Raw genomic sequence first — 14,969 nt, 5'->3', positions numbered from 1 at the left:
TGCACAGCTTCATCATTCTACTTCCTGTTTGTGCAAGTTAGGGTCCAGGTTGAGTTTTGGTGTTTAACAGAGTCTATTATAAAATAGTCTTAGAGTTCTCTCAAACATCTCGTAGTATTTCTGTCTATTGTCATTCAGTAAGTTTTGTGCACAAATAACTTCAGTTAAAGAACCTGTGTAGTCACGGATTTTTCATGCCAAAGAGACTTACTAGCCATTATGTTCTGCCCAGTCTCCAGTCCCATTACAATGACAGCTACCCTGAGACTGTTTAAAACAGGACTTGGTAGAAAGGCAATTCTCATCTTACCTTTATGAGTGAGTTCCCCCTGTCAGGCAAAGAACTCTTAAAAGGATTTTTTGGGAATAAAACTTGGGGTCAGAAACTTATCTCCTTCTAAGGCTACAGTTTTACAATTGGGGTAAAGAAGAAGCTGGTAAAATAAAAAAATATATTTTTTAGAGTGGCTTTCACAGCAAAATTGAGTGTAATTACAGAGTTCTCATATAGTCCCTGCCCCTACACATGCACAGCATCCTTCACCATCAACAATGGCACCAAAGGCCGGGCGCGGTGACTTATGCCTGTAATTCTAGCACTTTGGGAGGCTGAGGTGGGTGTATCACCTGAGGTCACGAGTTCAAGACCAGCCTTGGCAACATGGCGAAATCCCATGTCTACTAAAAATACAAAAATTAGCTGGGTGTGGTGGTGCTTGCCTGTAATCCCAGCCACTCGGGAGGCTGAGGCAAGACAATCACTTGAACATGGGTGGTGAAGGTTGCAGTGAGCCCCTCTACTCCAGCCTTAGTGACAGGAGCAAGACTCCATCTCAAACAAAACAAAACATGACAAAACAAAACACTGGCACCAGAGTAATACATTTATTACAATAGATGAATCTATGTTGACACATCAGCATCACCCCAAATCCACGTTACCATTAGGCCTCACTCTTGATGTATATTCTATGGATAATACGTAAAATGACATTTATCCAGTTACAGTATCATAAAGAACAGTTTCACTGCCCTGCAAATCCTTTATGCTCTGTTTTGTCATCCTCCCTCCGCCCTAACACGTGACAACCACTGTTTCCATGGTATTGCTTTCCCAGAGTGTCATATAGTTGGAATCAATGTAGCCTCTTCAGGTTGACTTCTTTCACTTAGTAATGTGCATTTCAGTTTCCTTCGTACCTTTTCATGGCTTGGTAGCTCATTTCTCTTTCGTGCTTAATAACATTCCATTGTCTGGATGTACCATAGTTTACTCACTTACCTACTGAAGGACATCTTGGTTGCTTCCAGATTTTGACAATAATGAATGTGCTTCTGTAATCATCTGTGTACATGTTTAAGGGAGACATATGCTTTTCAACTCATTGAGAAAATACCATAGTTGAATTTTTAACTGCAAGAAACCAAATTACTGAAGGGTCAGCCTACTTAGATTGCAGACCACAGGCCCATAGCCTGTCTTAGCCAAGTGCGATTCCTTCTCCCTCTAGTTTGAGTTGATCTGCATCTTTGTTCTAATGTTTTGGCTAATGTTACAGACTTAGTCAGCATGGGTTCTGCCATGTAAGAATTGTTTACCACCACATAACTAGGTTCACTAGCTTTCCAGGCTGAAAATTCAAACTCTCAGTGTCTTTCTCCCTACTTCCTCCATGAAACCAAAGCCACAATTTAGATTATGATATATTCTGTACAGAGTCCTGGTAAAAATAACTAGTTCATATCATAGTCTCTAACTAGTTTAACAAGAAAGGAGTCATTTTAAATTTCTTGAAGTGTCAGGAAATAAACTTAGATGCTATATAGTGAGAAGTAATACAGCAAACAGAAATGTCCAACTATCCAACAGAGTTGCATTAGCAAAAGTCATGCTGCTGCCTCTGTGCTTAATTCCTGTAAAGTCAGAGACTAAACCTTCACCCATACTGTTCTGGAAAAAATTACCTCCATGACAGTGCTATCAGAAAAGTCACATGCCTCATGATGTCCACACCATGTTCTAAGTCTTACCCAGCTGTGTTGTGTTGTCAAAAGCTGTCACATGCAGAATCCCAATTGCAAGGGAGGCTGGGGAATGTGATCCTTAACTTGCCTACTTCCAGGGTCCCACAAGATTTGAAGTTAAAAAGGAGTTGGAGTTTGAGAGGCTGTCAAACAAGGGTGGTTTTGCCCTCAGGAAAATTTGACAATGTTTGGAGACATTTTTGCTTATCACAGTTGGTGTGGGGGTTCCTATCAACATCTAGTAGGTAGAGGCCATGTTTCTAGACATCTTGTTCTTTTTTTTTGAGACAGAGTTCGCTCTTGTTACCCAGGCTGGAGTGCCATGGCACGATCTCAGTTCACCGCAACCTCTGCCTCCTGAGTAGCTGGGATTACAGGCACACACCACCATGCCCAGCTAATTTTTTGTAATATTAGTAAAGACAGGGTTTCACCATGTTGACCGGGATGGTCTCAATCTCTTGACCTCATGATCCACCCACCTCGGCCTCCCAAAGTATAGACATCTTAAAATGCACAGGAGAGAGCTCACCCCAACAAATTACCCAGTCCAAAATTTCAATGGTGCAAGGTTGGGAAACCCTTGTGCAAAGTGAGCCAACCTACTGTATCTACCTCAAAGTTCCTCCCCTGATTGATTGATAGTGCTTGGTGGCAGTGAAGGCCCTAAGATTCATTTCTGGAGATTCATGAAGCAGAAATCTGAACTCCACAGTCTTACGCTCCCTGCACCACCACCACCACCACACACACAATCGCTTATTTTAAAAAGCTTTGAAACAAAGATAGAGACTATGTTTTATGACCACCTGAGTTTCAGTCTTCCATCCCACTTCCCACCTGCCCCTGTATTACTGCATCTTGAATTTAGTAAAACTTTTCTTCCTCAATCCAAATTTGAAGAATTTGAGCACGTGCGTACATCAGCCTCTCACCAAACTCATCTTGAGTTCTGTTTCAGACTGGGTTCCCCAAGAAGCAACCCCAATTCAATGACTTGAGTGCAAATATTTTATTTGGAGGTGTTCCTTACATATTATGGGAGTGAAAAAGACAGGAAAAAGAAGGAAGCTATTATTTGGTTTGTTTGCTAGTTGCAGATTACCATTGGTGGATGAGGCTCTTAATCTCCCCATCTCTCGGACTCTGAGAGCCAACACTGAACACAGGCTTCAGTTATCCCAGTCAAGAGTTGAGGGAGTTGGCACATTTATGCATTTTATTCGTTTCTTAGTGTTCCTTTAACAAACTACCACAAATGTGATGGCTTAACACAAACTTATTACAAAACAGTTCTGGAAGTCAGAAGTCCAAAATGGGTCATACTGGGCTGAATTCAAGGTGACAGCAGAACTGCATCTGAAGGCTTCAGGGGAGAATCTGTTTCTTTGTCTCTTCCTCTTCAGCTTTTAGAGGCCATTTGCCTTCCTTTGCAAATAGAAGGGGTGTCCCCTTACTCTATGTTCAAAGCCAGCATCATAGTGTCTTTAAATTTCTGACTATGTCCTCCTTCTTCCACTTTTAAAAAAGAATCCATAGGATAGGATTAAGCCTATCTGGAAAATCCTCCGTCCTTGGGTGGGATAACTGAAGTCTTTGTTTAATGTTGCCTCTCAGAGTCCTGGAAGTGGGGATTAAGTGCCTTATCCACCAATGGTAATCTACAGCTAAGAAACAGACCAATTAGTGGCTTCCTTCTCTTTCCCGTCTAACCTTTTCACTCTCCTATTATGTCAGAAACATCTCCAGAAGAACTACTTGCACTCGAGTCCTTGAATTGGGGGTTGTTTCTTGGGGAACCCAGTCTAAAATGGAACTTCAGATGAGTTTGGTGAGAGGCTAATGTAGGCACGTGCTCAAATTCTTAGAGTTTGGATTGAAGAAATTTTGTATTTATCATAAGCTTCCATCTCAAGATCATCACTTAATCACATCTGGAAAGTATCTTTGCCATTTGAGGCAACTCATTCAGATTATGGAGATTAGGTTGTGGACATCTTTGGGTGGGCCTTTATTCTGACTGCCGCATACCTCTCCTCTCATCAGTCATTAGTTGAAGACCAATTCCAAGGGGAGCATTAGCACTTCAGCCTGATACTCAGGCAAGTAAAGCAGGCTCTGGTAGTCAGAGAAAGCTCACAGGCAAAGAAATGCAGGTGCCAGCAACTGAAAATTAGGAAGTGGGCAGCAAAGTGAGGATGTGAGGGATGGAGGTGGAGATCAGCCACCATCTGCTACAAAACGCACAAACGATTTTTTTTAAACTTTTGTTTTGTTTTAAGAGAGGAAGGAAGGAAGGGAAACAGAGCAAAAATCACAAGGCCGATGCAAAGGTATTGTTTATATGCAAGAAAAGGCTTATATAAATGTGGAAGGGGGATGCAGAGTTCAACAAGCAAGCTACCATATTTTTTAACTCTACAGTGAAAAGGAAACACAACTCTGAAGAATCAAAAAACTTTCTCCCTTGGAAAGCAATGTATTGAAAGAAATGATATGTTTTAGAAAACTTTTATGTTCTTAATACGATTCAGTAGTTCACTGTTCATTTTGAGAAGATGGTGGTGGCAGCAAGATAGTTTTTCAATCTTTCCAAATACTCACATCTGAATAAATAGGGTACCAATATTACAAAATCAAGAACTTTTACAAAAAAAAATAAAAATAAAACAGGTATGAAATGTGTCACAGAGCACAGCATACAAGCAGATGAGGACAAACTACCAACAGGCATACTTACTGTTCTGCATACATCAACTTCTGTGCAAGAGGAAGTAGAGGACTGCAATGGGACATCTGACAGGGCTGAGAACAAGAGAACCCTCAAAATAGCTAACAGGAACTCACTGCAGCACACAGTGAGCCAACTGGGAGGGATGCCCTGCTCTATTAGCAGATAATCCCAAGAGCCTGCTGTAAGAACTGGAGAGGCTGGAGAATACATTTTCAAAATTAAGCCACCATGGCTTCCTTCCAGGGAGCCAACAATGTATACAAATTGCTGGGAGTGGCATAAAAATAGAAAAGAATAGTAATAATAAAGATGAAGAAAAGAAAAGTTTATTAAAACACAGGAAGAAAATAAAGCAGTTCAAAAAGCAAGCTACAAATTTTTTTTGACTCTCTAAAAAACAAATCAAAACAGAAAACAGAGCACTCTTAAAGTAGAAAAATGACCCTGTGTCATTCCTCCTTCTAAACGTTTGGAAAAAATGAATTAAGCAACAGGAAGGTAGTGAGGTCAAATCCCATACAAAGTTATTAAAAGAAAAGAGAATAAAGAACAGGATAATTTTCCTATAAACAATGAAAGCATGCCGAAAAGACATGTCTACAGAATAGAGTCTTAAATTAAGTAACACAAAGCATGAAAGAACACCACAATTTGGAATCGGAAAAACTCAAAACAAGGCAACAATTCAGAAAAGAATTAGAAATAAAGAAGCTCATTTTAGAAATAAAGACTAAACAATAAGAACCACAACAGTGACTCAACACAACAGATAATGCCTTAATAAAAACAGAGGTGAAAATGAGACTTCTTAAAATGCACAATAAATAAATAGATATAAAGGACTGAGAGAAAGTAATGAATATTGAAAGTAAGCCATGAAGATCCTATATATGATTAAGAGAAACCACATATGAAGAAAACCAAAGCAGGAAAATACTAAAAAGTATACTTTTTTAAAATCCTGAAATAAAAAATAATATTCTGCTATGACCACTACGTGTGTGACGTGGAATAAAGTAATTGTGGAATAATCTAAATCTACCAATTGTTATGTCTTTGAGAATTATAATTCTCCAATTCTCCATGGAAAGAAAGAAAATATAGGCATAATATAAAGTTAGGTCAAAGACTCTGGGGCATTGGATACAATTGGAGACCATTATTCTAAATGAAGTACTTAGGAATGGAAAACCAAACATCATACGTTCTCACTCATAGTTGGGAGCTAAGCCATGAGGATGTAACGGCATAGGAATGATACAATGGGCTTTGGGGAGTCCAGGGAAAGGGTGGGAGGGGCGTGAGGAATAAAAGACTACACATTAAGTATAGTGTACACTGCTTGGCTGTTAGGGACCAAAATCTCACAGATCACCACTAAAGAACTTATTCATGTAACCAAGCACCATCTGTTCCCAGAGAACCTATTGAAATTTTAAAAATAGCCATTTAACACTGACTAGTTCTTAATATCTACATCCAGCTGAACCATCCTGAGTAATGGAAGATACCTACATGCTCCTTCTATATCTGCCTTGATTCTTCTGCCTTCAGGGAAAGAGTAAATGTAGTACAAAAACCAAGGTTTTCAGTAGTAGCAGTAGAATCACCTTCTAAAGAGGACCAAAACAAAACAACAGTTGTCCAAGGATGACAAAAAGTTTTAGGGCAGCCACAGTGAAAAACACAATTGACAAGGAAATTACTTACCTCTGTGGCACACGATAATTTAAGATAACAAGTATAACTGTTACTGATAATTTATACTAAGTCGTATCAGAATTATAGGAGTTTCCCACGATTTTGGAACACATGCCAATAACATAGTTATACAACTACAACCCAAAGAAAACCAAGCACCATTTCATATTTGACAATCCTTCCTGTATAATTTGTATACCAAATAAGCCAAATTATGTCATTTTGGGGCATTAGGGAACCTAATATCTTAAAGAATTAATTAGGTAGGAAAAAGACATAATGTATGATATGATTTTGCAAAATGTGTCAAACATCAAAGGTTTAAAACACTTGATATTGCAGGTTATTGTTGAATCCCTGAATAGACCAATAAGAAGGTCTGAAGTTGAGGCAGCAATTAACGGCCTACAAAACAACAAAAGTCCAGGACCAGATGAATTCATATTTCTACCAGAGGTAGAAAGAGGTACCATTCCTTCTGAAACTATTCCAGACAATACAAAAAGAGGGAATCCTCCCTAGCTAATTTTATAACACTGATATCGTCCTGATACCAAAACCTGGCAGAGACACAACTAAACAAGAGACTTTCAGGCCAATATTCATGATGAACATTGTTGCAAAAATCCTCAATAAAATACTGGCAAACTAAATCCAACAGGACATCAAAAAGCTTATTCATCCCAATCATGTCATCTTCATCCCTGGGATGCAAAGCTGGTTCAACATACACAAATTTATAAATGTAATCTACCACATAAACAAAACCAATGACAAAAACCACATGATTATCTCAATAGTTGCAGAGAAGGCCTTCGATAAAATTCAACAGACTTTTATGCTAAAAAGTCTCAATAAACTAGGTATCAATGGAATGTATCTCAAAATAGTAAGAGCTATTTATGACAAACCCACAGCCAATATCACACTGAATGAGCAAAAACTGGAAGCATTCCCTTTGAAAACTGGCACAAGACAAAGATGTCCTCTCTCACCACTCCTATTCAACATAGCATTGGAAGTTCTGGCCAGGGCAATCAGGCAACAAAAAGAAAGAACGGTTATTCAATTAGGAAAAGAGGAAGTCAAGTTGTCTCTATTTGTAGACGACATGATTGCAGGTTTAGAAGACCCTATCATCTCAGACCAAACTCTCCTTCAGCTGTTAAGCAACTTCAGCAAAGTCTCAGGATACAAAATCAATGTGCAAAACTCACAAGCATAACTATACACCAGTAATAGACAGAGACTCAAATCATGAGTGAACTCCCATTCACAAATGCTACAAAGAGAATAAAAAATACCTAGAAATACAACTAACAATGGATGTGAAGGACCTCTTCAAGGAGAATTACAAACCACTGCTCAATGAAATAAGAGAGGAGACAAATAGCTGGAAAAACATTCCACGCTCATGGTTAGGAAGAATCATTATGGTGAAAATGGCCATACTGCCGAAAGTAATTTACAGATTCCGTGCTATCCCCATCAAGCTACCATCGGCTTTCTTCACAGAATTGGGAAAAAAAATACCTTAAGCTTCATATACAACCAAAAAAGAGCTTGCACAGCCAAGACAATCCTAAGCAAAAAAAAAAAAAAAAAAAAAAATGTTGGAGGCATCACACTGCCGGACATTAAACTACACTACAAGGCTGCAAAACAGCATGGTACTGGTACCAAAACAGATACATAGACCAATGGAACAGAACAGAGGCCTCAGAAATAATGCCACACATCTACAACCATCTGATCCTTGACAAACCTGACAAAAGCAAGCAATGGGGAAAGGATTCCCTGTTCAATAAACGGTGTTGGGGAAACTGGCTAATCATGTGCAGAAAGCAGAAACTGGTCCCTTCCTCATACCTTATACAAAAATTAACTCCAGATGGATTAAAGACTTAAACATAAGATGTAACACCATAAAAACCCTAAAAGACAACCTAGGCAATACCATTCAGGACATAGGCAGGGGCAAGGACTTCATGACTAACACCCCAAAAGCAATGGCAACAAAAGCCAAAGGAGACAAATGGGATCTAGCTAAACTAAAGAGCTCTGCACAGCAAAAGAAACTATCATTAGCATGAACTGGCAACCAAAGGAGTGGGGGAAAATGTTTGCAATCTACTCATCTGACAAAAGGCTAATATCCAGAATCTACAATGAACTTAAACAAATTTACAAGAAAAAAACCAACAACCCCATCAAAAAGTGGGCGAAGGATATGAGCAACTTCTCAAAAGAAGGCTATTAGAAAAGGGGACGCTGGGGTAAGGTGCCTTAGATGTAAAGGACAAAGCTATTAGGAGGGCTGGGCGCAGTGGCTCATGCCTGTAATCACAGACTTTGGGATGCTGAGGCGGGTGGATCATTAGGTCAGATCGAGACTATCCTGGCTGATAGGGGGAAACCCTGTCTCTACTAAAAATACAAAAAGTAGCCAGGTGTGGTGGTGTGTACCTGTAATCCCAGCCACTCGGGAAGCTGAGGCAGGAGAATTGCTTGAACCCAGCCGGCAGGGGTTGCAGTGAATCAAGATTGTGCCACTGCATTCCAGCCTGGGTGACAGAGTGAGACTCTGTGTCAAAAAAGAAGGGAAAAGAAAAGAAAAATAACAGCAGATTTAAATCTAGCAGAAAGGAAAATAGAGAAAAAAGAAAACTTAGGAACTCTATATTTGCAGGTTGACCTTAGGGCTCTTTTTCATTAATATAAATGTGCACAAATATAAGATTACTTCCATTTCACATAAACTCTAGCAGGTGGAGGTGCCATAAAATCTATGGAGTGCTTGAAAGGGGGTTATTCTCCTTATTTTTCTCCTCATTCTTATATTATTTGTTTCTCTCCTTCTTCTTAAAAGGAGGAACTGGGCTGTGGCTTAGGGTTTTTGTGTGGTGAATTGATGTGTGCTGCTTGTGGGCAGGACTACACAGTGTATTACCACTGAGTCATTTTCAGCATTTTATGGTTTCAGTTCTCTCTCCAGAGGTCTATGGCCTGTTAGAGGGCTCAAAACGCCAGGTGACCAGACCTTATATGCATTTCCTGGATGAATCTTTTTAAAAATTAATTTTTGTTGGGGAATTCCCTGTAGGGCCACTGTATAGGGGTTCCACCCCCCACCCCCAGACACTCCCATGACCCCTGGTCTCCCAGCTGAGTCAAGTATGTACTATAGTTAATTTTATGTGGCTTAATACTGTCTTTACATTTGTTTATATTTTTCTCAACTGCAAATGGCACCATGTATGGTGTGTGTTTGTGTCAGTTTTTATAAATTTTAACTTTTTGTATTTTATAGTTTTGTTTATGTTATGTCTTTATGACATACAATTTTCTTAATTTTTTTATCTCTAGTCTATGTGATTCATCTGAATATTTCCAAATGTCACAAATCTCCAAAAAAATACAATACATTTATTGAAAAAAATCCACATATAAGTCGACCTGCACATTTCAAACATTTCAAACCTTTGTTGTTCAATGGTCAACTGCATTTAGGGTGAAGAGTACCGATGCCTGCAAATTTCTTTAAAATGCATTTTAAAGATGAATTAAATGCTTCAATAAAGGTACAGATAGAAGGTTAGCTATACTGTTATATAGTAAAATGTTAATGGTAGAATCAAGATGGTGTGCCTATGAGTGCTCACTGTAAAATGAATTCAAACTTTGTTGTATGTTGTAAATAAAATTTGGGGAGAAAAGATGCTTTTACTTGTAAATGCAAATAAAGACTGATTTTATTTTAAAAGAATGCTAGATAATACAGTCTAATATTATTAGTGACAGTGTAGTATACAATAACTCATGTTTTCTTTTTTTTTATTTTTGTGGTGAGTATATAAATTAGGATGAACTATTTGGAAGATAGCTTAGAATTATTGTATATATTAAAGTGTAAAGTGGCTACCAACTTTGTGTTCTTACTTCCAAGAATTTACTCCATGGAAATTATCATACAAGTGTGCAAAGATGCATATGCCTACATATTCATGTAAATCTTGACTATAATGGAAATAATATAAGCAAATGTAATGACTAGTTAGGTGATTAACTGAACATCTATACAACTAAATAGTAGGTAACCATTGTTAATCATAATATAGATCTATTAATATATTTCTTGAAGAAGACAATCCCCGTATATTGTTTAGTGAACAATGATTACAGGGAAACATGAATGGTACAGTCCCAGTTTTGGTAAATGCACAGGCACATCCATATACTCATTTATGTGTAGTCATGAACATATACATCTATATATGTTTTTAGACAGAGGGATCACTGAAAGAATATTCACCAAAATGTCTAAAATATTAGCTCCAAGAAATAATAATGAACCTTTTATTTTCTTCTTTGCACTTGTTTGCAATTTTTACAATGAACACACAATCCTTTACAAAAGCACTAGTTATTATTCAAAGTTGTGGGGGGTGGGGACTAAGAGAGAAGGAGAAGGAAATACAGTCCAATGATGAAATAAAATGAAACAGCCTTTATGTTTTTGTATGGATTGATCTCCAAGATTTTTAATGTGATTATTACAGACTGACATGTGTTACACCAAAATTCATGCTGAAGTCCTAATACCCAGTACCTAAGAATATGACTGTGTTTAGAAATAGCCAGTACCTAAAAATGTAACTGTGTTTAGAAACTTAAAGAGATTACTAAGTTAAAATGAAGTCAGTAAGGTAGGTCCTAATCAAATATGATTTATGTCTTTGTAAGAAGAGGAATTTTGTACAGATATTGACAAAGATTCTAGCTTGACCAAACTTCAGTCAGGCTCTGGAACGTTCTTCTAGGCCCATCTGTGCACCTCCTTGTAAAATCCAGCTTCAGCCAAAAACTCTGTGAATGAGTTTAGCAAGAACTCCTCTCCACCAGCTGATCAACCGTGATATGTAATCAAGTTCCTCATCCTCCACTGTCCCACACACAGGTAATAAACCATGTTGGTCTGTCTGTAGCAAGAATCGTGTGAAGTTGGTTTAGCTGAAATCCTCCTCAACCCTGATGTTTCTTTTTAGTAAGTTTCCACTCAGGACCTCACCCTGCTCCTTGGGTATAAATAAATTCCCATTTTCCCATGCTGTGCTTGGAGTTAAGCCCAATCTTTCTCCCACACCCAAAAATCTCATTGTGGTGGTTACCTATTCATATTGCAATGGTCCTGAATAACGTCCTCCTCACTGTGCTTTAACAACTATTATTATTATTATTATTACATTTCTCATTTTTTTGTAATACATGAAGTATACTTGCTTTGTGTTCTGTGTTTTACAATTTGAAGATGTGAACTTTTGTTTTTTATTTTATGTTCTGGGGTACATGTGCAAGATGTGCAGGTTTGTTACATAGGTAAACATGTGCCACGGTGGTTTGCTGCACCTATTAACCCATCACCTACGTATTCAGCCAAGCATGCATCAGCTACTTTTCCTGGTGGTTTCCCTTCCCCCAACCTTAATGACAGGCCCCAGTGTGTTGTTCCTCTCCCTGTGTCCATGTGTTCTTATTGTTCAGCTCCCCCTTATAAGTGAGAATATGTGGTATTTGGTTTTCTGTTCCTGTGTTAGTTTGCTGAGGATAATGCCTTCCAGCTCCATCCATGTCCCTGGAAAGGAGATTATCTTGTTCCTTTTTATTTCAATCTATCCAACTGAAAAAGGTCTAATATCTAGAGTCTACAAGGAACTTCAATTTACAAGAAATAAACAACCCCATTAAAAAGTGGGCAAAGACATGAACAGGTACTTCTCAAAAGAAGTGCAGCCAACAAACATATGAAAAAAGTTCAACATCACTGACCATTAAAGAAATACAAATCAAAACCAAAATGAGATACCATCTCACACAAGTCAGAATGGTGATTAATAAAAAAGTCAAGAAACAACAGTTGCTGGTAAGGCTGTAGAGAAATAAAAACAGTTTTACACTGTTGGTAGGAATGTAAATTAGACCAAACATTATGGAAGACATTGTGGTGATTTCTCAAAGACATAGAACCAGAAATACCATTTGACCCAGCAATTCCATTACTAGGTATATACCCAAAGGAATATCAACCGTTCTATTATAAAGATACATGCATATATATGTTCATTGCAGCACTATTTATAAACAGCAAAGATATGGAATCAATCCAAATGCTCATCAACAAAAATTACAAAATGTTTTCCCTTAACAATATGTGTAGAGGGAGAACACCATGTGAACATGGGGACAACCACCTACAAGCCAAAGAGAGAGGCCTCAGAGGAAACCAACTCTGCTAACACCTTGTCTTATATTCTAGCCCCAAGAACTGTGAGAAAATCAATTTGTTATTTCAGCCATTCTATTTAATCTGAGGTATTTTGTTATTGTGGCCTTAGTGGATTAATACAGTGCTAAAAGCAAAAAGTGTATAACATATATAAGAGTGGCTTTCGAATCATTTTTTTTAAGATCTATGACTGTAAACCATTGTGCCTTTCCTGGTATTTGAGAGAGCAAGGTGTATGGGTTGGGTACAGCTGGGTAAAAGAGAGCACATCTTCATTAATAAGCCTGAGATCTTGCACCAGCCTCTATGATCCATTAGGTTTTAGTACTCCTAAAATTGATTACAAGAGCTGTTACAGGACTTTACTAGACCCCGAGCTTTTTTTTTTTAAAGCAAGGAGAGAAGGAAAGAAAGAAAAGGAGTGAAGGAGAGGAAGAAAGAGGAAGAAAAAGAGGGAGAGAGAACGGGAATGTTGCTTTATTCTAAAAATGGGTATTGAAAACCTCTTTTACGGCAATAATTGTGCTTAATAATGGCTGATCAATATTTCATTTAAACCTATGAGTAGGTGTAATGTGGTACTGACAGGAATGTATATTTTGTCTATTTAAAGTGGAGAGCTCTATAAATGTTTATTAAGTTTACTTGTTCTGGATCTGAGTTCAATTCCTGGATATCCTTATTAATTTTCTGTCTCGTTGATCTATCTAATATTTATGTTGAAGTCTCCCACTATTATTGTGTGGGAGTCTAGGGACTCTCACTAGACTCTCTCATTTTAGAAAGGGAGACACTGGGGTAAGGTGCCTTAGATGTAAAGGACAAAGCTATTAGGAGGCTGGGCTCAGTGGCTTACCCCTGTAATCCCACCACTTTGGGAGGCTGAGGCAGGTGAATCACAAGGTCAAGAGATCGAGACTATCCTGGCCAACATGGTGAAACCCCATCTTTACTAAAAATACAAAAATTAGCTGGGTGTAGTGCTGCATACCTACTTGGGAGGCTGAGGCAGGAGAATCACTTTAACCCGGGAGGTGGAGGTTGCAGTGGGCCAAGATCGAGCCACTGCACTCCAGCCTGGCAACAGAGTGAGACTCCATCTCAAAATAATAATAATAATAATAAAATAAATTTAAATTAAAATATTTTTAAAACATGTTAGGTGATAGGGTTTGTGTCTCCACCCAAATCTCATCTTGAATGGTAATTCCCATAATTTCCACATGTTGTGGGAGGGAGCAGGAGGGAGGTAACTGAATTATGGGGACAGTTTCTCCCATACTGTTCTCATAATAGTAAGTCTCACAAGTTCCAATGATTTTATAAGGGGTTTCCTTCTTTGCTTGGCTCTCATTTCTTTCTTTCCTGCTGCCATGTAAGACATGTCTTTCTCTTCCTGCCGTGATTGTGAGGCCTCCCCAGCCACATGGAACTCTGAGTCCATGAAGCCTCTTTTTCTTTAGAAATTACCCAGTCTCAGGTATGTGAAAACAGACTAAAACATTAGGAGATTGAGATTGCAAGTAATAAGTGAGCATTGTGTAGGTCTAGATGTACCATCATTCTTCAACAATTGAAGAAGTGAGAATCTCAAATATAAACGAGGTCCATCAACATCATCCATCTCTTCCTTCCATAAAATAAAAAATAGAAAAGTAGAAATAATGCTTGGTAAATCTAACACACCTCCAGTAGGCTCATATACTTACTTAAATATTCTGCTGTTCCACTGCCCTCCACTGGATGCTCTTAGTATTTGTGGCCTCCAAACTAAAAGTTCTAGTGGTGGTAATCACAGCAATAGTCATCATTATCATCTCAGTCTAGCAGCAGCCCTGTCAAGGTCAAGCACTGTGCCACATGCTTTATATCCAAATCCTCCTAACAACTCTGTGGCTAGATAATGCTCTCCTCATTTTGTAGATGAGGAACCTGGGGGTTCAGAGGTAAATAAAGAAACCAAGGTTACACAACTAAAAGTGAGGGATCTAGGAATTAAATATTGGTTCGAAATCCCAGGTCTTAATTACATGCTGTTCATTAAACTTTTAATCTGTCGCTGTATTGGTGATAAAACTGGAATGATATTACTAGTTTTGATCTTTTGATTCATTGATTATTAATAATGGAATCAAAATGATCTTTATTCCTGAAAGCCAAAAATTATTATCATCCCAAAATTTACCAAAGAAGAAAAGCTTACTACTCAACAGAGCAGGAGAGAAT

This window comes from Callithrix jacchus, chromosome 15, assembly GCF_049354715.1.
Source record: "Callithrix jacchus isolate 240 chromosome 15, calJac240_pri, whole genome shotgun sequence".
NCBI classification, from domain to species: Eukaryota; Metazoa; Chordata; class Mammalia; order Primates; family Cebidae; genus Callithrix; species Callithrix jacchus.
Note: the sequence above shows the minus strand (reverse complement) of the source record.